We start from the raw sequence: 21,937 nt of genomic DNA, 5'->3' as shown, positions 1-21,937 counted from the left end.
GAATCGTACACTTAAATGGTTAAAATGGTACATTTTGGGAAACGGACTTTGGCCCAGTGGTTAGGGCGTCCGTCTACCATATGGGAGGTCCGTGGTTCAAACCCCGGGCCTCCTTGACCCGTGTGGAGCTGGCCCATGCGCAGCGCTGATGCGCGCAAGGAGTGCCGTGCCACGCAAGGGTGTCCCCCGCGTGGGGGAGCCCCACGCGCAAGGAGTGCGCCCGTGAGGAAAGCCGCCCAGCGTGAAAAGAAAGAGCAGCCTGCCCAGGAATGGCGCCACCCACACTTTCCGTGCTGCTGACGACAACAGAAGCGGACAAAGAAACAAGACGCAGCGAATAGACACCAAGAACAGACAACCAGGGGAGGGGGGGAAATTAAATAAATAAATAAATCTTTAAAAAAAAAAAAAGGTACATTTTATGATATACATTACCACAATTAAGAAGCATGGGGCTATCCAGTGGCCCAGGCTTAAAATAGGGTCTGGTCTTATTCGAGAGATTTGATGGGCCAGGCAACAACATGGGGGAACAGAGTGGATCTGAAAATGGGGCAGATGCTACAGGAGTGTGGGAGGACAAGAAGCGTGGGCACCTAAGGTGACACTGATCGTGCACGCCTAAGAACGTGGCACGGTGTCACGTTGGCACTGCAGACACGAGGCTGGCGTGGTTGAGGCAGTGATTATAAAGTCTTAGCAAGTGAAGTAGCGGATTCCAATGGGTGTCCAGACCCTGGGATGCAGGCTAGCAGCAGAGCTCAGCTTGGGACAGCGGGACCTGAGCGCTAAAGCCCCAGGCATAAGCTTTCTGGGCTGAGCTCACAGGGTTCAGGGCAATCTCATTGGGATCTTGTAAGCAGTATTCTGTGTAGCATACGGTAAACTTTAGAGGAAAGCTCAACTCACTCATCTAACCCATCCATCACCACTACCACCATCCAAAGGGTATATTTATTAGCAGAGGTAACATCTCTGGAGCCAGACTTCCTGGGTGTGAATCCCAGTTCTGACATTTTCTAAACTCTTAGTTAACCCTTAGTTAAACTCTCTGCACTTCAGTTTACTCCTCGGTAAAATGGGACTACAAATAGTACCTACCTCACAGCATTACTATAAGGATTAAATGAATTAACATGTATGAAATGCTTAGAACAGAGATTTGTCACAAAGTAAACACCTATGTAAACATAAGCAATTGATTATTGTTGTTGTTATCTATTCCATACAAAATGCACAGAAGGACACCTTTTCCAGGCTTGGCTGTGTCTGGAATGAAGAATGCCAAGGGCCTTTTCCAGAAGTAACGCCAATGTCATACCAAAGCAATGACAGTGTCGCTTTGAGTTCAATAAGGCTCTCCTTTCCTACAGTCAAGTTGACCTTGTCTTAAAGACATTTAATTTTTCTTTCCTCCTTTCCTTTAAACTGCCTTAAAAGTCATGGATAAGAGCATATTAAACTATTCATTCATTCAATAAATACTTCCTGAAGCCTGGTACGCTCCAAGCACTGTTTCTGGTGCTAGAATAAAGCAGAAAGACAAATAGACAGCCCTGCCCTAATCGGGGGTCTGTTCTAGTGAATGGACACAGGCCATAACCGAGGAAAGGCATGAGTAGACAAGGCGGCTTGGGCGGTGATTAGCACCACAAAGGAAATAGACAGGGCGATGTGACTGATGGTCAGTATTTTGGAGGGTGGACTTAAGGTGGTGGAGTGATCAAGAAAAACATGTCTAACAAGGTTCCCTGGGAGCTAAGATCTGAACAATGAAAATAATTCAACGTGCTAAGATCCAGAACACCGTACGGCAAACGGCAGGAATAGCAGCGGTAAAGGCCCTGAGGCATGAATGGGCTTGGGGAATTCAGCGAATAGAAAGAAGGCCTGTGGCTGGAGCATGAAGAATAAGCATGGAAACATGGATGAACCTTGAACACATGATGCCAAGTGAAATAAGCCAGACACACAAGGGCAGGAATGATATGATTCTACGTACCTGAAATAGCTAGAGTAAGCAAATGCAAAGCAATAGATAGTAGACGTTACCAGTAGGTCTGGGGGTGGGATAGACACATCTAAACAGAAAGGTGAAGCAGGCATTTGTATATATAAATCTGGAATTCAAGAAAGAGGCCAGGCCTGGGAATGTAAACCGGGGAATCAACAGCAAAGAGATGGTATCTAAAGCCCATGGCGGGATTGAGATTGTTCTAGGGAGAAAGCAAGGTCTGGGAGTTTTACACGCGCATTTGCTTGGAATAGTGACTGTCACTGAGCCAGTTAGTAAGAAAATCTCACTGCAGTTTTCCACTGGGATCCGTTTCTCAACCCTGGCTCAGATGGCAGCTTCAGGTACTATCGCACTGAGTTGGCAGAAGGTCTCTCTTTCATTTCATCCCTTTCTCTCATTTTTTTTTATTTGAGAAGTTTTTATTGTATGACAAAGAGAAATTACGAGCATTACTTTTCTAGTTCCCACTCTGGGCATAACACTGAATGAGAAATTAGAGGAAGCAGAGAAGAGAAAGAAGTGATTCCTCCCTATAAGAAACTTATTAATTACTAGGAAAGAAAGGAAATTAATCAGAATCAAGTAATCACATGTGGCATTATATGTGCTCAGTGGAGGAAACAGAAATCACAATGCTTAATTCAGAAAAAGACTGATAAAGTGAACTGGGTACATAAGATGTGTGGAGGGCTAACGCGTTCACTCTCATCTGGTCTCAGACACAGGCTCCTAGAACATTACAGAAATGCCACCAGGGAACTTGTGCCTCTGAAGCCACCCCTGGATCTACTGAGTGCAAGGACTCCCTGGGATACTGCCACTCAGGTATCCAGCTGGACTCAGGATCTGCCAGCCCTGTGCTGCCAAGACCCTCTCAACACACACAGGACTAGAGAATGGGCTCTGGACCCGTGAGACCAGCTGTGCCTTACGTGGTTGTGGTACATGTCTCCTTTGACAACAAGAACTTGTTGGAGGTTTGGGAGTAAGGAAATAATGTGATCTTAGGATTGCTTTTTTCCATCTGAGGGATAAGTCTAAGTTTCTCTCTTGACCCTCATCCTCCTCTTAATACATATGGTACATGGAGGGGTGCAGGCTATGAACTTTGATTCAGGAATTGCTTTCCTTCCTTGAAGCCAGTTTCCCTGTAGTAAACTCTGGGAAGAGTAACCAATATCCATCTGACCATCTAGTCCCTTACTTGCTTACACCCAGTCCTGACTCAGGGAGAGCAAATCTATTTCTTCTCCCTTCCTAACTTCGCTGATGCACCATCAGACTTCTCCAAATTTCATATCCTGAAGGCACGATCTCTGTTTTGCTCCAACTCAGCCATTTGTTCTGTCCAAATTCAAATATTTATGGAAGATTTTTCTGGGGGGAGGCAATACACATGTGGTAAAGGACATGGATTTTGAATTGGATTTTAATTCTAATTTGCTAATACCATTTATACAAACTGGTACAAGTGATTCCACTTCTCTGGGCCTTAGTTTCCTGATAGGTAAAATATGTACAGTCGTAACAACCTCACAGATTTTTTGTGAGAAACATGTAAGCTAGGTAAAAATACTAAGCAAGGGCAGGACACAGTAAATTCTCATAAAAAATTTTTATCAGCAGCTTATTCCTTTTATAATTGCATATTGCTCCATTGTATGGATATACCACAATTTCCTCATCTATTCATCCATTAATAGATATTTGGGTTGTATCCAGTTTTTTTTGTGGTTTTTTTTTTTTTTGGCTATTATGTGAAAGCTGTTTGAATGCAGGTCTTTGTGTAGACAGATGTGTCCTTTCTCTTGAATAAATACCTAGGACTGGAATCACTGGGCCATTTGGTAAATATATGTCAACTTTATTAGAATTTGCTAAATTGTCAAATTGTTTTCTGAAGTGGCTGTGCCATTTTGCATCCCAACCAGATTTCCAGTTGCTCACATCCTCAGCCAACACTTGGCTCTAGGTCTTTTGCATTTTCTTCTAAATATTAGAATCAGTTTGTTAGTTTCTTAAAAATCTGCTGGAATTTTAATTGTGATTGTGTTATAATTATAGATCAATTAGCATATCTCCTCATTTTTTCTTGCCTTCCTTAATTTCTTTCAAATGTTTTTACAGTTTCAGTGTAGAAGTCTAGCACATATTTTACAATTTATTTCTAAGTATTTTGTGTTTTCAATGGTATTGAAAAGGGTATTTTTTAATTTAAATTTCAAATAGTTCGTCAATTATATAGAAATGTAGTTTTTTATAATTACTGTTAAGTTTACTCGTTTTAGGTAGCTTTTTTAGATATCTTAGAATTATACAAATAGATTATCAAATAAAGATAGTTTTATACTTTCCTTTACAATCTGTATGCTCTTTATTTCTTATCCTAGTTTTGTTGTGCTGGCTAGGACCTCCAGCACAGTGTTTAATAGAAATGGTAGACTAGACATTTTTTCATTGTTTCCAAACTGAGGTTAACAGCAATCAGTTTTTCATCAAATATGATCCTAGCCCTTGGTTTTTTTATGGCTGCCTTTTTAACACATTGAGGAAGTTTCTTTCTACCCTTATTTTGTTGAGAATTATCATGAATGGATGTTGAATTTTTGTCAAACAGCTTTCTGCATCTATTGAAATGATCATGTTTTTATCTTTAGTCTGTTGATGTGGTGAATTATATTACTTAATTTTTGAATGTTGAAACAATCCTGTTATCTCTGGAATAAACCCATTTAGTTATGATGTATTAACCTTTTTATAGATTGCTGAAGCTGATATTAGCTATTATATTATTAGATATTATATTTATATAGTATATCATTTTAGATATTATAATATTAGATATTATATTTTGTAAGAACTTTTGTGTCTAATATACGAGGGATATTCATTTGTAGTATTATTTTCTCATAATGGCTTGTCTGATTTTGGCCTCATAAAAAGATCTGGGACATGTTTATGCCTCTTCTATTTTCTGAAAGAGTATATATAGAATTAATATTATTTCTTGCTTAAATGCTTGGTGGAATTCACTAGTGAAGCCATCTAAACCTGGAGTATTTTTGTGGGAAAACATTTAAGTATAATAAAATTTTGTTAATATATAGGGAGCTGTTCAGGTTGTCTATTTCTTCTTCAGTAAGCTTTCGTAAGTTGTGTCTTCCAAGCAATTTTTCTGTTTAACGTAAGTTGTCAAATGTTGTTCATAATATTTCCCCATTTCCCTTTTAATATCTGTCAGACATGTAATGATGTCTCATCTTTCAATGTGGATATTTGTGATTTTCCTCTTCTCTGTATTTTTGTCTTCATCAGTTTGACTAGAGATTTCTCAATCTTTGTGATCTTTTCAAAATAAACAAATTGGTTTCACTGGTTTTCTCTATCTTTCAGTTTTTAGTTGATTTCTCCTCTTCAGTATTTTTTTACTTCTCCTTTGATTTTACTTTGTTTCTTTCTCTAATTTCTTAAGGTGAAATCTCAAATTATTGATAATGATTTGGGATTTTTCTTATTCTCTAAAACAGATATTTTGCTGTAAATTTCTTTCTAACCATTGATTGGCTATATACCACCAATTTTGATATGTGGTGTTTTTATTTTAATTGAGTTTAAAATATTTTCTAATTTTTTTGTTATATCTTCTATGGCCTATAGGTTATTTAGAAGAGATTTGTTTAATTTCCAAATATTTGGTGGATTTTCTAGATATTTTTCTGTTATTGAGCTCTACTTTTAATTCCATTACAGTCAGATAAACTCCTTTGTATTGTTTCAATGCATTTGAATTTATAGATATTTGCCTTATGGGCCAGAATGTCTTGGTAAATGTTCCATGTGCACTTGATATGAATGTGTATTATACTAATGCTGGGTTGAGGATTCTATAATATCCAACAGGGCAAGTTGTTTGGTAATGTTTTTAAATGTGTTCTTGGATGCTCCATTCAGTTTTTGTTTTTTCTTCTTTTTTCTCTTTATGTTTCAATTTGGATAACTTCCCTTTACCTCTTTTCATGTTCAGTGATTTTTTTTTTTCCCTTTCCTGTGTTCAGACTTCTGATAAGCCCTTTAGAAATTATGAAGTAATTCTTCATTGCTAATATCATATTTTTCATGTTTAGCATTTCCCTTTTTTATATAGTTAGCATCCCTATGTTGTTGATTCTCATGTGTACATACCACCTTTTCCACTAGATATTATAACATTTTAATTATAGTTATTTTAATGTCCCTGTGTGATAATTCCAATATCTGGGCCATCTTTTGATAATGAGTTTTATTTCTTGTTTTGATGTGTGTGTGTGTGAATTACGTAATTTTTAATTGAATGCTGGACATTGTGTGTAAAAGAAAAGTAGTGACTGAGGTACATAACATTTATTCCCAGGAATAAGCATATCATTATTTTTTTTATGCCTTTGTTGTGAGAGATTGAGTCAATCTAGTTAATTGTTGAGCTAGGTTTGAGTTTTGCTGTTAACATAGTTATCTTCGGTGCCCCACAGGCTTTATATTCCTCCCGTAGTACACTCTGCTTTAGTGTAAGGCCTGGAGTCCCACAGGGTTTTCTCCATCTCCCCTGCTCACCCTCAAATCTCATCAGGTCCTGCACACTGCACAACAAAGTGGGCGGGGCGTCTCTCTTTATGCTCTTCCTCCACATGATAGACTAGCAGCAGGCAAAGGGAAATTTCTTTGTTTTTCTCCAGCCTGTGCAATTGACTCTCAGGAATGGAACTTCTAAGCATTCCTGTTCCTTCACTGGACGACAGCCTCTTCCTCCAGTTCAATGCCAGTGGATTTTCTGCTCCTTCTCCCACAGCAGATGGACTCTGCCTTTTATCCATAGAAACCTTGAGCACAAGCAAGTTTCTTGCCTGCCCTGCAGTGTCATCAGACTTCTGCTTTGTATTAGAAGGCTCCTGAGCTTGAGTGGATTTCTTAATCCTACCTAACTGGCAGACTGCTTTGGCCTTGGGTCACTGCAAGGTAAGGAGGCAGATTTCGTACTTTCCCACAACAGGAAGCAATCTTTGTCTGTGACCCGGAAGCAGGAAGATTACCCTTGACTCTCCACCAATAGCTGCTGGATTTTGCTTCTCTACCTCTCCCAGGGACAGCCAACCCTTGTGGGTTATCTAGTTTTCCCCATTGTTAGGGTGAGAACAACGTTCTGTTGTGGCACTATACATCCTAAGTGGAAGCAGAGCGCCTATTTTTATTATTTGTTAATGATATTATCCTAATTAATATAATAGGTCTTCTTTGTGGTTTCTAGGCAAAGAATATCATTTTTAGTTCTTACCCTGTTAATAAGAATTTACTAGGCAGTAAAGGTGATATATATTCTGGAATATGTAGCAAAGTTCCCCAGTTTGAGCAGAACCCAGCCAATTTTTATGACTTAGAGGCCAATCCTTCAGTGCAATCAGAGTGTTGGTCTGTTTAGCCTCTTAGGAGTCTGCCTTCTGTGAAACTCAAATTCACGCATTGTCTTCCAGCTCCCGTCTCCCAGTATCCTCACTCTCCTCCCACAGTGGTCTCCGAAAGCTTCCTTTTTTCTCAATAGTGCCGCCTTCTCCAGAGAGATCTTTCTAAAGTGCCTCCACCAAGGTCTTCATGCATCGAGATCCTTTCAGATATCCAGCTCTTTGCTACTGGGTGTAAGAAAGCATTGAATAGATACTTAAAAATTCAGAGCAATTAATCAAGGGAAATTTTGCCCTTTTCGGATATACTGTGTTTTACTTTTGGACTTTTCACATTCATTCTTCCTTTAGTTTCTTTTTTTTTTTAGATTTGTTTTATTATTTATTTCTCTCCCCTCCCACCCCACCCTGCTGTCTGTGTCCATTTGCTGTGTGTTCTTCTGTGTCCGCTTGCATTCTTGGTGGCACTGGGAATCTGTGTTGTCTCTTTTTGTTGTGTCATCTTGCTGCATCAGCTCTCCATGTGTGTGACGCCACTCCTGGGCGGGCTGCTCTTTTTGCACGTAGGGTGGCTCATGGCGGGATGCACTCCTTGCATGTGAGGCTCCCCTATGCAGGGGACACCCCTGCATGGCATGGTGCTCCTTGCACTTGGTAGCACCGCACATGGGCCAGCTTACCATATGGACCAGGAGGCCCTGGGTTTGAACTCTGAACCTCCCATATGGTAGGCGGATGCTCTATCAGTTGAGCTACATCTGCTTCCCTTGCTTTATTTCAAACAACTAAACAGCAAACTCTTTGAGGGGAGGGATTATAATTTTCTTCTAATATATCCAGGAGAGAGTCAATATGTATTTATGTAATGTAGGAATGAATGACTAATAATTGCCCTTTCAATCAGAAGTGGTTCATACTTTTGGAAAGAAGGGCCTCTCTGAAGCATTGATTTATTGAATTAAATGGAATAAATTTTGCTGAGAAATTGAAGCAGCAGCTGGGGGAGTCTGGAACCAGTATTGAAGAAATTGGGGATACTTTTCTAATGGATATCAGTCTAAGAGACAGTGTCATTGTTAGAAACAGGGTCACAGATAGCAATAGCTTTCAAAAGAGCAAACCATGCCACAATTATTTGTGGAATTTTTGCATGACATTGTGTGATATTGATTACTCATCCTTAAGTTACCAGGGAGGATCAGGAATATGGGAAATAAGAATCCATCTTTACCTTCACAGGAAAATAAATAATTCTTTCAAAGCATTTCAGAGTTTTCCATATGATGATTATATACATACACCAATCATTTCCCCAAAGAGTTACCTGATTCCCGTAACATCCTTTCATTAAATTGTTTTTTCAATGGTATATTCCATACTAGGGTGAATTTATGTGCTATTTGAGAGCTGTTCATTGTCAGACTCTTGAAAGAGCTAATATGTTTTTCATTAGAGACATTATGATTTGTGACATAAACACAACAAATTAGAAAAGGCCTTTAATGCTGAAATTATGGGAGACCAAATATTTAATGTTCAACAGTCAACTAGCAGAGAAATTAATTTGCCAGGAATCTTTACACAGGGTAACTAACCTTCAAGCACCATCACACAAGACTAAAAACAATTACCTATTATTTCAAGTGTCACTCAGCCCAATCAACAAGCTAATTATGGCATTGTGTGATGTGTGAAATAATTGCCAACCATTTTTACCTACAGACTTGGAAACTGTGGAAAGGCAGTTACTATATTGCAAAATAATTAAAATTAAAAGTGTGCCTTACATGTGAACAAAATTTTCTGACTTCATTGTCGTTGGTTTTTCTCTGTGTGTTTTGTTTTTTTATTTCAGAGACTATAAGTGGTGGGAGGACAGGGCATGTCTTATTTTAGCTCATTCTATAAAGGGAAGGACAATTGTTGGTGACTTTGGAGGGAGGGTAGGAAGCAGGGGGACTGATTAACAAATAAATAATTAAGCCTTCCTGCTTTCTGTCAGCAATAAAAGGTTAATAGGACATTGGAAGAATGAAAAATGATTATTCTCATTTTAGATTTAATTCTCTTCATAAAATTTGTACTGCTAGGAAAAAATTCTGGAGAATTTCTAACAGGGAAATAAGGGAGTGAAGCTTCGAGGAAGCAGGACAGGGTGTGTGCTGGTGAGAATGGGAATTGGATAATTAAAAGAGGTTAGCCTTTATCCTTCAGGCCTTTTCTTTTTGTGCATCCTTTTCTGTTAGAATTTTCCTCTTCTCTCTGAGCCTCTTTTTCTAATGCATTATCTCATTTCCTTGCATAATATGTATTGGAGCATGTTCCTGTTTTCATATTTATTAATCAAAGTTTACATGTTTTTTACTCAAATTTTTAAAATGAATCAGACATCTTCCATGTCTTCCACTCCTGGTTCTCTCCCCCATCCCATTCAAAAAAGTATTAATTGTTGGTTGCTTCTTATTTCTACTTGGGATGAGTAATTAACAATACAAGAATAATCCTAGCCCTGCCCAAGAAATACTGAGAAAATGAAAGATTTTGAGAATTGTTCAATTGAAATACCTCTTTTCTATTTATTTGTTTATACCCTGCTTTTGCCAGATAATATTAAAGATAACTTACAAAAGTAGGAATCACTTTAGAAGAAAAAAATAAATACTAGGTCAGAAAGTTAAAAAAAAAGATAATCAAGATGGAACAATAAAATAGCAGTAGGAATGAATCGTCTTAAACTTGCTAGGATGGGCTTTTCTCGTTTTGGACAAACATCTTTCAAAGAGATTGTTTCGGTGAAATACTTTTTTTGCAGGGGATAAAGGGAAGACATGTTCTTTGGAGAAAAGACTGGCTTTCTCTCTGCTTTTCTGTTGAGTTGTCAGATCATGGAGGTGAACTAAGCACAGCAGTCCCTGCTGGGAGAAGTCTCAAACACAAAGTGAAGCATGAGGGGCAAGAAGAGATGACGATGAGGGCCAGAATCAGAAAAAGATGGGGGCTTGTGTCTTTTGATGGGTGGATAGATCTTGCAGACCTTTTGTGCCCTGGGAGACAGAACAGCACAGGAATTTAATCTCTTCACCTACTTGCTCATCTAGCTAAATCGGGAATTTCTCAACCTTGGCACTCGTGATAATTTGGGCCAGATAATGGCTTGCTGTGGGGACTTCCTGTGCCTCGGGGCTCATTTGGAAGCATTCCTGGCCTCTACCCACTAGATGCGGGTAGCTCTCCCCAGGTGTCACAACCCAAACTGTCTCTGGGCCCTGCCAGACATCCCCTGGGGGAAAAACACCCCCTTGGTGAGTACCACTGATCTAAATTTATTCCAACATTCATACCAGGCATCCTGGTGAGATGGAAAGAATCGTTTTCTCTCTTCCAGGAGTTTGTAGTCTTTACTTGGAAAACCAAATGCATGAATTTGGACATTGAATGAATGAATGAGGAATCATTAAATCTTGTAAGTCTCCATTTATTCCTCTGAAAAAGAGATCCTTTAAAAGATAAACAGATCTTTGTGCATCATCCTTGGTACCTATTTCATCATTACCATTACTGTTATCAGTTTAAAGCTGGTTTAAAACTTCATGGTTTTCAGAGTTACTCTTAAATGCTGTCTCACTTAATTGTCATAATAATTTAGTGGAGTTATTATTTTTGTTCCTGTTTTACACATGAGGATACTAAGGCTAAGAGAATCGATGTAGTCCACCTATAGCTAGTAAATGGTATTAACAGTTCCAAAATTGAGTCTAAGTAAATGCATCTTTCCCCACCTAATCCATATTACCTGCTAAAAATAGAACAACAGGCAAGAGAAATGCCACAGGTTGGGAAATCCACAGGAAATCTGGCTGGGATCCGCTGTGGACATCTGTCCTTTCCTTTCCAGACACAACTACTTCTAGACCACCTTGTTCTGTTGGTAAAAATAGATCAAAACCCAACTTGGCAAGTTTCTGTTTTTCCCAAAATAACGTGGTACTCATATATAAACCCAGGCATCCTATCCCAGCCTCTGTTCAAAGAGCCTTTAGCAGCACAGGGGCCATGCCTCAGAAGATCTGCCCTTTGTGCACTCGGCACACAGAGTTGAGGGCCATTCAGAGCCCAGGACTCCCTGTCCTGCTGTATAAGCATTCAGGCCTTTTCCAAGAAAACGTTTAGCTCACTAAAACCATGTCATGGGTAATTTCTAAGACACCCACACATAAGGGGTTCTTGATTGTCATCTGTGTTTACATTCGTTTCTGCACAAGGGACAACTATTTACTTGGCCAGGATGCCAGCAACTCCTTGTTCCCATGTAATCCAACTTCAGTAAAATGCGATAGTTACTGTGACTCCCTTATCTGCCAAAGCTGAATCCTCACAATGGAGAGTTCCATTGACAGAGAAGGCAGGAGATATTGTTCAAAGGTCAAAGAAGAGGAATCACAAGTAAAGAGCTCTTCTTCATTGTTCCATGAAGATGTGACAGAGTTAAATTTGCACTTAATGTCAGATGTGGATTTGGGAAAATATTGACATTTACCATCTGAAAATCAACAGTCATTTCCCCCTGTGCATTGAGCTATTCTGGCCTTGCCCTCCCACTTTATTACCACCAGCCGCCTCCTTCCACCTACACACACAGACCAAGAAAACATTTCCAGCTTGTGAATATTTCAACAATGTGGTTTTCAAAGGTGCATTAAATTTATTCTAGATGTTGTGCTTCTGACATGGATAATGTTACATGATGGAATAAAGATCTCCAAAGAGCTCTTCCTATTAATAAGTTGGCAGAGAAAATGTAAGAGTCAGACGCCACTCCTGACTCAAAGAAAAAGGTTCATGTGAGAACGATGGAACGTCTCTTTTCCGAGAAGAAAAAGTGTATTTTTCTTTTTAAAGGGTTTTAAGAAAGAAGAACTAGAAAACAAAATTAAATGAAGCCTACATTTTAGGAAGCACATCAGCTAAAATACCACTTGAAACATTTAATTTAGGAAACTTGGGAGAAATTTTTGTTGATTAAAAATTCACACACAAAAAAAATTCACTAGAGGGAGTGGATGTAGCTCGAGTGGTTGATCGCCTGTTTCCCACATACAAGGCCCCAGGTTCTAGCCCCAGTACCACCTAAAAGTAGCAAACAAATGATAAAAACAGCTCTCATTGGGGAACGAATGTAGCTCAGGGGTTGAGTGCCTGCTTCCCATGTACAAGGTCCCGGGTTCACTTCCCAGTACCGCCTGAAAAAAAAAATCACTAGATAATGAAACACTATACATAAATTACAAATATTGGGAAGCGGACTTGGCCCAATGGATAGGGCATCCGTCTACTACATGGAAGGTCTGCGGTTCAAACCCCGGGTCTCCTTGACCCGTGTGGAGCTGACCCATGCGCAGTGCTGATGTGCACGAGGAGTGCCGTGCCATGTAGGGTTGTCCCCGCATAGGTGAGCCCAATGCGCAAGGAGTGCACCCTATAAGGAGAGCCGCCCAGTGCAAAAGAAAGTGCAGCCTGCCCAAGAGTGGTGCTGCACACACAGAGAGCTGACACAACAAGATGAGGCAACAAAAAGAAACACAGATTCCCGGTGCCACTGATAAGGATAGAAGCGGTCACAGAAGAACACACAGTGAATGCACGCAGAGAGCAGACAACTGGGGGCAGGAGGGAGGCGAAGGGGAGAGAAATAAATCTTAAAAAAAAAAAAATTATAAATATTGTATGATATTATATACTGTACATACATAGGGTTTATATGTCTGAAGTTGTTTACTTAAAGCTTCTGTGCATGTTCCTAACTATATGCCTGTCTCCTGTCCAAGAACTTTCAAAAAATGATTATTCCTGGGCAGAAGAGGAAATTTTACATCTGTTATTACCTTATCCTCTATAATGCTGCAAAAGGTTAAGTGTATGCACCTGTGAAAAGAGGCAGTTACTGACAGTTTCTAGAACACATACTCTCCACCCTGACATTGCCCGACAGTTATTATTACTTGGGCTTTCTAGAAAAAGTTACATCTCCTTAATTGCCGTCCATGAACATTGTAGATGAATAAGAAAAACTTCTTTTTCAAATGGGTGGAACTATATCTGAACTATTTTGGTTTTAAAAGATAAAGATCTCATATATATATAACTGTCCCTTCACAGAGGGCCCCATTTGATATTTTAGGGTCTGCTTGATATAACTTTTAGAGCACTAGGAAGAAGCTTTGGGCAAGTCATTTAATCTGAGTCTCAAATTTCTCACTTGTACAATGTGAGTGGTAGTAATAGCCAACATTTATTGCATATTTGCATTATTCCAGAGACTCTACTATGGGCTTTGCATTCTTTATCTCATCTAATCCTTCCCACACCCCTTATTTGTAGGTTTTATGTTTATCCCCATTTCACAGGTGCAAAACAGAGTCTTAGAGAGATTAAGCACATCATTCAAGATAATACAGTTAAAGAATGTCCAAGTAAGAATTCAAAACCATTTTATTCCAGAGTATGAACTCTTAACTAAATTCTGTAAAGTTAAATAACCCCTAAAGTACACAGTAGAGTGTTTGGTATTGATATCAATAAAAGGTAGCCTGTACGCCCTGTCAGTGGATCTTTCTTTGAAATTCATGCTCCCCAGTGCAACAGAGTTAGACTCATTTGTGGTTGTTCTACATGTGCCTTTTCTGCCTTTTACCTGAGCTTATAATTAGCACTATACTTGTTGAATGTATGTCCCAGAGACTTAAATCTTTGGTCTGTTCATGTGCCGATGGAGCGTTGAATCTCAGCAGAGTTGCAATACCTACTCTCCAGTTCAGTGGACTCACCCAGGACAACTAAGAAGGAGATGATGATGGACAGTGCCCATCCCAAGCAACAGAGAGAGTCTGCAACTGCAAGCAAGTTGGTCCCATCCATCTGCCCTACGGGATCTAAGCCCCTTCTCAATTAGAAACAGTGGGCATCGCCATCCAAAAGTCCTTAAGATTGGGGGATGAATGAAACTTATTATTCTATTATAAGCTTATTATTATTCTAGCAATGGAAGAACTCTTATCATTGATGTAAAGGCAGTGGCCACCAGAGGTTATGAGGGGAGGGAGAGGGAACAGGTATAACATGGGGGCATTTTCAGGACATTGAAATTGTCCTGTACAATGATGGATACAGACCATTACACATTTTGTCATAACCTACAAAATTGTGCGGGGCAGAGCATAAACTATAATGCAAACTCTAGTCCCTGGTTAGTAGCAATGCTTCAATATGGGTGCAATTGTAACACATGCACCACACTAATGAAGGATGTTGTTAATGTGGGAAAGTGTGGGAGGGCAAGGGGTTGGGGAATATGGGTATCCCCTATATGTTTTATGTAACATTTATGTAATCTGAAGCTTCTTTAAAAACAGAAAAGGTAGCCTGTATATTTTAAAATAAAATATCTATGCTTAGATATCTTTTTTTTTTTGGTCAGAGATTCTCAACTTGGACTCCATATTAGAATCACTAGGGCAATCTTTAAAAAAAGAAAACAGCTTCTTTTCTTTCACCCCCTACAAATTGAATCATAATCCCTGGGGCTGGGACCTAAGCATCTCATTTTGTTCATAAAGCTTCTGGAGTTCTTGTTCCTGGTAAGATGAAGCACATGTATCCATGTATCCAGTGTCTCCCACTGAAGGTAGTTATAATACTTGGATGGAATATACGGAAGAGCTGTTTGAAGACTCTGATCAGAAAAACGTAGCAGGTAGGTTGGGGAAGCAGACCAGAGTTCTGAGTACCAGTAAAGCATCAATGAATTTGCCATTTTCATTTTTGGCCTAGATGCAAGGGACCCTGAAACCCAGAAGTGGGCACTGGCACAGACAGAAAGGGCTCCAGGAGAAGCCCTATAATTCTGGCATGAAGAACAGGAAGGAGGTCTCCTAATATTCAGAGAAAGTGGGTGAAATCCTTGGGCTCCCTAGGCCTGATGGCCTACAGACATCTAAAACTTTGAGGGAGGGCACTTCCCTCTCAGATAAGAGGAACTTCCTCTCTCTGAGAGGAAGGCAGAAGATGAGGAAGTCTTTACTTGGAAAATTAAATACACCAATTGTATACTGAATGAATGAACCATTAAACCTTGTAAACCTCAGTTTTCTCCTCTGAAAAACAGAGAACCTTTAAAAGATAAACAACACATTGGTGGGGTTTTTTACCTCTTTCTTCTTGTTGCATGGTCCAGGCTATGAGCACATCATGGGAAGTACATAACAGAGTGAGTAAATAAATCCCTAGCTTTTTAACCAGAAGGCCAAATGGGGAGGGCTTAGGAAAACAAAATGTATCATGGAGAGACCATAGATGAAGAAGCTTGGGACAGCGACCCTATGAAGTTGTTTCTTAAGTCCTTGTCTCATGAGCTGCACAAGCCCAGATCTCACCATAAATCATATCCCATAGTCTTTGTGAGCTGAACTGTGGACAGACCACTGCCCACATCCCAGAATGACCACTGGATGGCACAAATATGTGACTGATCTAAATAGCACTGCAAAGGTTTTGAAAACAGAACAGATACCGAAACTACTAAAGGTTGTTTGGGAACTTGTGGACTGAATCCAACCAGGTTGTGTATCTGCTAAAAACAGAAATATTAACATTCTTCGTAGGATTTAAATAAGACCCAGAGTCTCATAACATAATTTTCATAATGTGCAGGATACAATATGAAATTATTAAGCATGTGAAGACTAGTTACTATGGTCCGTGCTCAGTGGCAATGCCCCAGGATGTGTTTATCAATTACAATGAATGTGCCACACTAATGAAGGATGTTGTTTATGTGGGAGGGTGTAGGACGTGTGCAGAGAGGGGTATATGGGAACATTTATGTAATCTAAGTATATATTAAATTTTTTTAAATTAAAAAAAGACCCAGTTATATCTCAACTTGCATGGAAAAAGGTAATCAACAGATGACAACTGATAACTGAAATAACATAGATCTTAGAATTATCTAACAAAGATTTTAACCTGACTTTCAAGCTGCTATCACAAATATGCTTCAAGAAGTAATAGTAAATCCTCTTGAAATGAATGAAAGATAGAAGTCCTTGGGGGGGGGGGGGGGGGGAGAATAGAAAGAAAAAACAAATAAGAATTTTAGAGTTAAAGAAATAGAATAGCCAAAATAAAATTCCACTAAATTAGTTCAATAGCAGAATGGAGAGGACAAAAAAAAAAGTAAGTAAATTGAAGATAGATCAATAGAGATTATCATAAAAAATGAAAGAAAAAAAGATTGGAAAATAGTGAATAGAGACTCAAGAAATCATGTGAAAACACCAAAAGGTCTCATGTTCATTGGAGTCCCAGGAGAGGAGAAAGGAAGTATAGGAAAAATTTTAAGAAATAATGGCTGAAAACTTTTAAATTTTTGTGAAAGACATAAACCTACAGATTCAAGAATCTCAGCAAACCCTAAACAAAAGAAAAAAGAAAAAAAGAAATCCATGCCCAGACATATCATAATCAAACTACTGAAAACTAAAGACAAAGAAAACAGCCAGAGAGAAAAAATAACACATGAGTTAGAGGGAGCAATGTTTCAAATGACTGTGAATTTCTCAAAAGAAACCATGAAAGCAGAAGTAAGTGGCATGACATTTTAAAAATGACTGTGAATTTCTCATCGAAAACCATGGAGGCCTGAAGAAATAGCATGACATTTAAGTGCTGAAAGAAAAGGAGTGTCAACCCAGAATTCTATATTCAGCAAAAAACAATCTTTAGAAAGGAAGGCAAAATAAAATAGTCTCAGAATGAGCAAAACTAAGAGAATCCTTATCTATCAGAGCTGCTCTAAAAAACTTCTAAAAGGAGATTCAGACAGAAGGGAAGTGATACAGAAGGAATTTTGGAATGAAGGAAGAGTCACAGAAATATTAGGTATATAGGTAAATATAGTATTCTTGTCCTCGTTAGTTGTTTGAAAGCAAAAATAATAACATGTCTGACTGGATAGATGTAATATATAAGATAATTTTAACATAAGTGAGAGAGGGTAAAGGGATATATATAGTAATAAGAGTTCTACATTCACTTGAAGTGATAAAATATTGATTTTAAGTAAACTGTATACAATTTTAAGTATTGTAATTTCTAGAGCAAGCATTAAGATAGCTATACAAAAAGATATAGCCAGATGTGCAATAGTTAAATTAAAATGGAATACTAGGGATGCAGACTTGGCCCAATGGATAGGGCGTCTGCCTACCACATGGAGGTCCAAGGTTCAAACCCAGGGCCACCTGACCCATGTGATGAACTGGCCCATGCGCAGTGCTGATGCATGCAAAGAGTACCATGCCATGCAAGGGTGTCCCCTGCGTAGGGAAGCCCCAAATGCAAGGAGTGCATCTTGTAAGGAGAGCCACCCAGCATGAAAAAAAGTGCAGCCTGCCCAGGAATGGTGCTGCACACACAGAGAGCTGATGCAGCAAGATGATGCAACAAAACAAGACACAGATTCTGGGTGCTGTTGACACAAGTGGACACAGAAGAACTCACAGTGAATGGACACAGAGAGCAGACAACTGGGGGTAGGGGTGGGGGAGGGGAGAGAATAAATAAAAAATAAATCTTTAAAAAAAAAGTGTATTCACTTAGAAAAACTAAAAAATTTAAAATGGAATACTAAAATATGTTAACCCAAAAGAAGGCAGGAAAGGGAAAACAGAAGAATGAAAACGGGATAAAACAGAAGTAATGAAATTCAGACATAAATGCAATCATATCAATTATTACCTTAAATGTAAATGGTCCAAACATATCAATTAAAAGACAGAGATTGCTAGATTTAAAAAAAACTATGACCCAATTATATGCTTCAAATATAGTGCTATTAGTAGGTTAGAAGTAAAAGGATGGGAGAAGATATTTTGTAGCACTAATTTAAAAAAGAGTGTCTATATTAATGTAGAATTCAGAGCAAAGAAAATTATATGGGATAAAAGAGACATTACATAATTATCAGTAACCAAGAAGTCATAATTCTAAATATGTATACACCTTACAACAGGGTTTTAAAATATATAAAGTGAAAACTGACAGACCTGAAAAGAGAAATAGACATATCCACAATTACAGTTAGAGACATTTCTCTATCAGCAATTGATAGAACTAGTAGACAGAGATTCAGCAAGGGAGAGTTGGAGTAAAGGTCAACAGAATAACATTAAAATGGAGAATGGGAGAAAAAAAAGATGTTTGGAATATTGCAGGCAAAAATCACCTACCCCACAGTTTTGCTTATATACCCATTGGTTTATTTTAAAAGAAAATCCATATTGTTTTTTCACAGGAAAACCTTTTATACAAAACTAAGAGCTTCCCTGTATAAGCATTTTCATTTGTATGAAAAGTATATTGCCATATGCAAGTAAAAGGTATATTGCTATATGCAAACCATTTCTCTTTTCTGGGCTTCCTTTTCTACATCTGTAAAAGGGAGGTGGGGGTAGGTGCCCCCACTTCTCCCACCCTCACTCCAATATGATTAGACTTTATCTTGTCTTCCAGCTCTGATTTTCCCTATGCTTTTATTCTCCAGCCAATTCTTTGCTAGTTGGTGTTTTAAAATCATTCTGCATTGAGGGAACCAAAATATCTTTCATCTTCCTATTGTTTAATTCACAATGAAAGTACTAAAGATAAGACAGGAAGGCAACCTGACTCACTGTCACTCAATCAAAAGGCTGTGGTCTGAAAATCTCCACTGACACAAATATTTTGAAACAAAGTCTGAGACCAACATGGAACAAACAAAAGAAGAGCAAGTTCCAACCAAATGCCTTGCTTTATTTTCTGCTGAAATCATTTTTTCCCCTACTGTCATATAGACATAAGCTTTAGCAACAAAATATTATTTATGTGTAGAGAGAAACATGGTTATGATCACACTTGGTAAGGTCTGTTACAGACAAAGTGTGCCAAAATGTTCAAACTTTGATAACACAAAATGAAATCGAGTTAAAAGATACCCACATTCTTCTCAGCTTCCTGGTGGGTTTCAAAATATTGTTCAAGTACATCATATACATCTAAAGAAATATAACAGGCTTGATGAAATTTTTCAGCTCCATTCATGGTTTCCTAAGAGTCCAGTAGAGCATTGTTTATAAAACTTTAATGTCCGCACAGATCACCTGGAGCTCCTATTATAATGCAGACTCTGATATAGTAGGTCTAGGGTGTGGCCTGAGGTTCTACATTTCTAACAAGCTCCCAACTTCCACTGATGCTCAAGGGCCACACCTTGAGTAGGGAGACAAACCTTATGGTTCTAAATGTAATTGCTGTTCAGCCCCAGGTGGAATAAGTTATAGCAACAGAAATATACAGCCCTGACATGATAACAAACACCACCTAAACCTGGAAATGACTGTAGAGATTATTTTAGAAGAGTGAAAGTTGAGGAATGAGGAGGTTAGAAGTACCTTCCTAAGACCCTCCAGCTAGTGGTCATTCTCTTCCCACTGGAAGTGAGCCTTAGAATCCTGATTTTTTACCTCTTGTTCTTTCCATAAATTGGTATGTATAATTTGATTTAAGGAGAAGTTTAGGAGCAGCCAACCAGGATATCTATGAATGGGAGGAAGGACATTTGTGGCTGGGACAAAAGCTGAGTTCTAGACTAGTTGCCTATCTATGAACAAGTCTTGGGTCTTTGTTTAGCAGAAATGAACTACCTGCTTTCCCTGAATCAGTGCCCAAGTGGCCTATGTCTGTTACCTGCAACAGAAGAAAGAAGAAAAGGAATTTGGGGATAGGGAGGAGGTACAATTCTCAGGGCATCCCAGAAAATTCTTGCCACAGCCTTAATCAGAATCTTTACTTCATCCCAGCTACCTGGCTGGTGGTGTAGACATGGTTGTCAGTGGTTTGGAGCAGGACAGTCCAACTTTCATGTTGCCAATCTCTGAAACTGAATTATTAGGGTTATCTAGATTCTGGCTTCCCTAACCCTGCCCTGGAAAATGTCTGGTTGCTCACTCTGATTTCACAACACTGGGTGATGATACTTCTTGAACAATACTTGAGAAGTTATTTTTGCCTGGTCTTATTTTCATCAAAATGGCCCATGTTGATAAGAGTCAATGTTTATGTGGGAGAGAGGATGGTCATTGGTAAAAAGAATCTACATTTTCTAATTTATCTGGCAGTCAGCATTTTTCATAACATGTTCTTTTAGAGGTTGTTTTCAAGGGAAAGCTCTCATACTAGCCATGTTTAAGGACACTAACAAAATCCTAACTCTCCTTTTGCCTCATGTGCATCATGATTAGATGGTTAGCTCTGTGCATTTGGCTCCTTGGAGGAGGGAGATGTGTAGGAAGAAAACCTCAAGAACAGCTCATGCAATGAGCCATAAAGGAAATCACTGGTCTGGTGTTAATGGTACATGTTGGAGGGTCTTAGGAATCTCTAGATCCCTGGAGCCCTCTTCTGAGTAAGGATTACAAGGTCTCTCCTAAATGGATGAAAATCTTGTAATAAATTAGTATCAACATCTTTGTCATCCCCTTCACAGAGACTGGCCCCTTTATGGGGGCTTTCTCTCTGTAACCTTTCCCCTTTCCCCCATATCCTACTGTCTCCAGCTTTTTCATTGAAAGAGAAAAAGCAAAGAAAGCCAGACAAGATGAATCTTCCTGGTAAAATCGAAGGTACATACACAGGGAGTGATTACTCATGTGTTTGAGTTTTGGCTATGCCAGGAACTACCTTTAGCAAGTTGCTTAACTCCTCTTAGATTTCAGTCGCTTGTTATAAAATAAAGAAGTTGGAGATGACGACCTCAAAAAGTTTTTCCCACCCTAAATATATGAGTCTCTAGCTTTGTTTCTTTCTAGAGCCCATAAACCCATCGAAGAGATTCTGACTTAGGAAACCAAAACTCATTAATAAGAATAGTGTTCTATTTAGTTTGACATTGGAATTCACTTTTAAAGAGTCAAGATTACCTGGGTGATTGAAACATATTAAATTCCCACCAAAGTCAAAAGGAGATCACTGCTCAGCACATTAATTTTAAACTAATCAACTCTGCAGTTTTGTGGTTCATAGTCCATTTCCAAGCCATTTTCCATCCTCTAAGGAATTCTTCTCCTTCCCTTGTCCTCAGCTTCATCTGGGACCATGTTAACTCACACTCTGGGGTCAGTCTTTATTCAGTATTCACCCCTCATTCCTACTCCAACCCTGGAGACTCAGAAACACAAAGCCCTATCATTTAACAACAAACACTGATTCTTATAGGAAGTAGATCTTGGTCTGTTTTAATCAAAACAGCCTTAGGGTACATGAACACACAAACCACACGTGGAAAAAGCGTGTCATTTGTACCTCTGCTGGGAGGAAAATATTGATATTGTATCACGGTGAATAGTAATGGAATTAACATTAAATCTCAACATGATTTTTTTCATTGCAAGGGGAA

Source organism: Dasypus novemcinctus, chromosome 22, assembly GCF_030445035.2.
Source record: "Dasypus novemcinctus isolate mDasNov1 chromosome 22, mDasNov1.1.hap2, whole genome shotgun sequence".
NCBI lineage: Eukaryota > Metazoa > Chordata > Mammalia > Cingulata > Dasypodidae > Dasypus > Dasypus novemcinctus.
The sequence above is the reverse complement of the archived record's forward strand: the minus strand, read 5'-3'. Positions refer to the sequence as shown.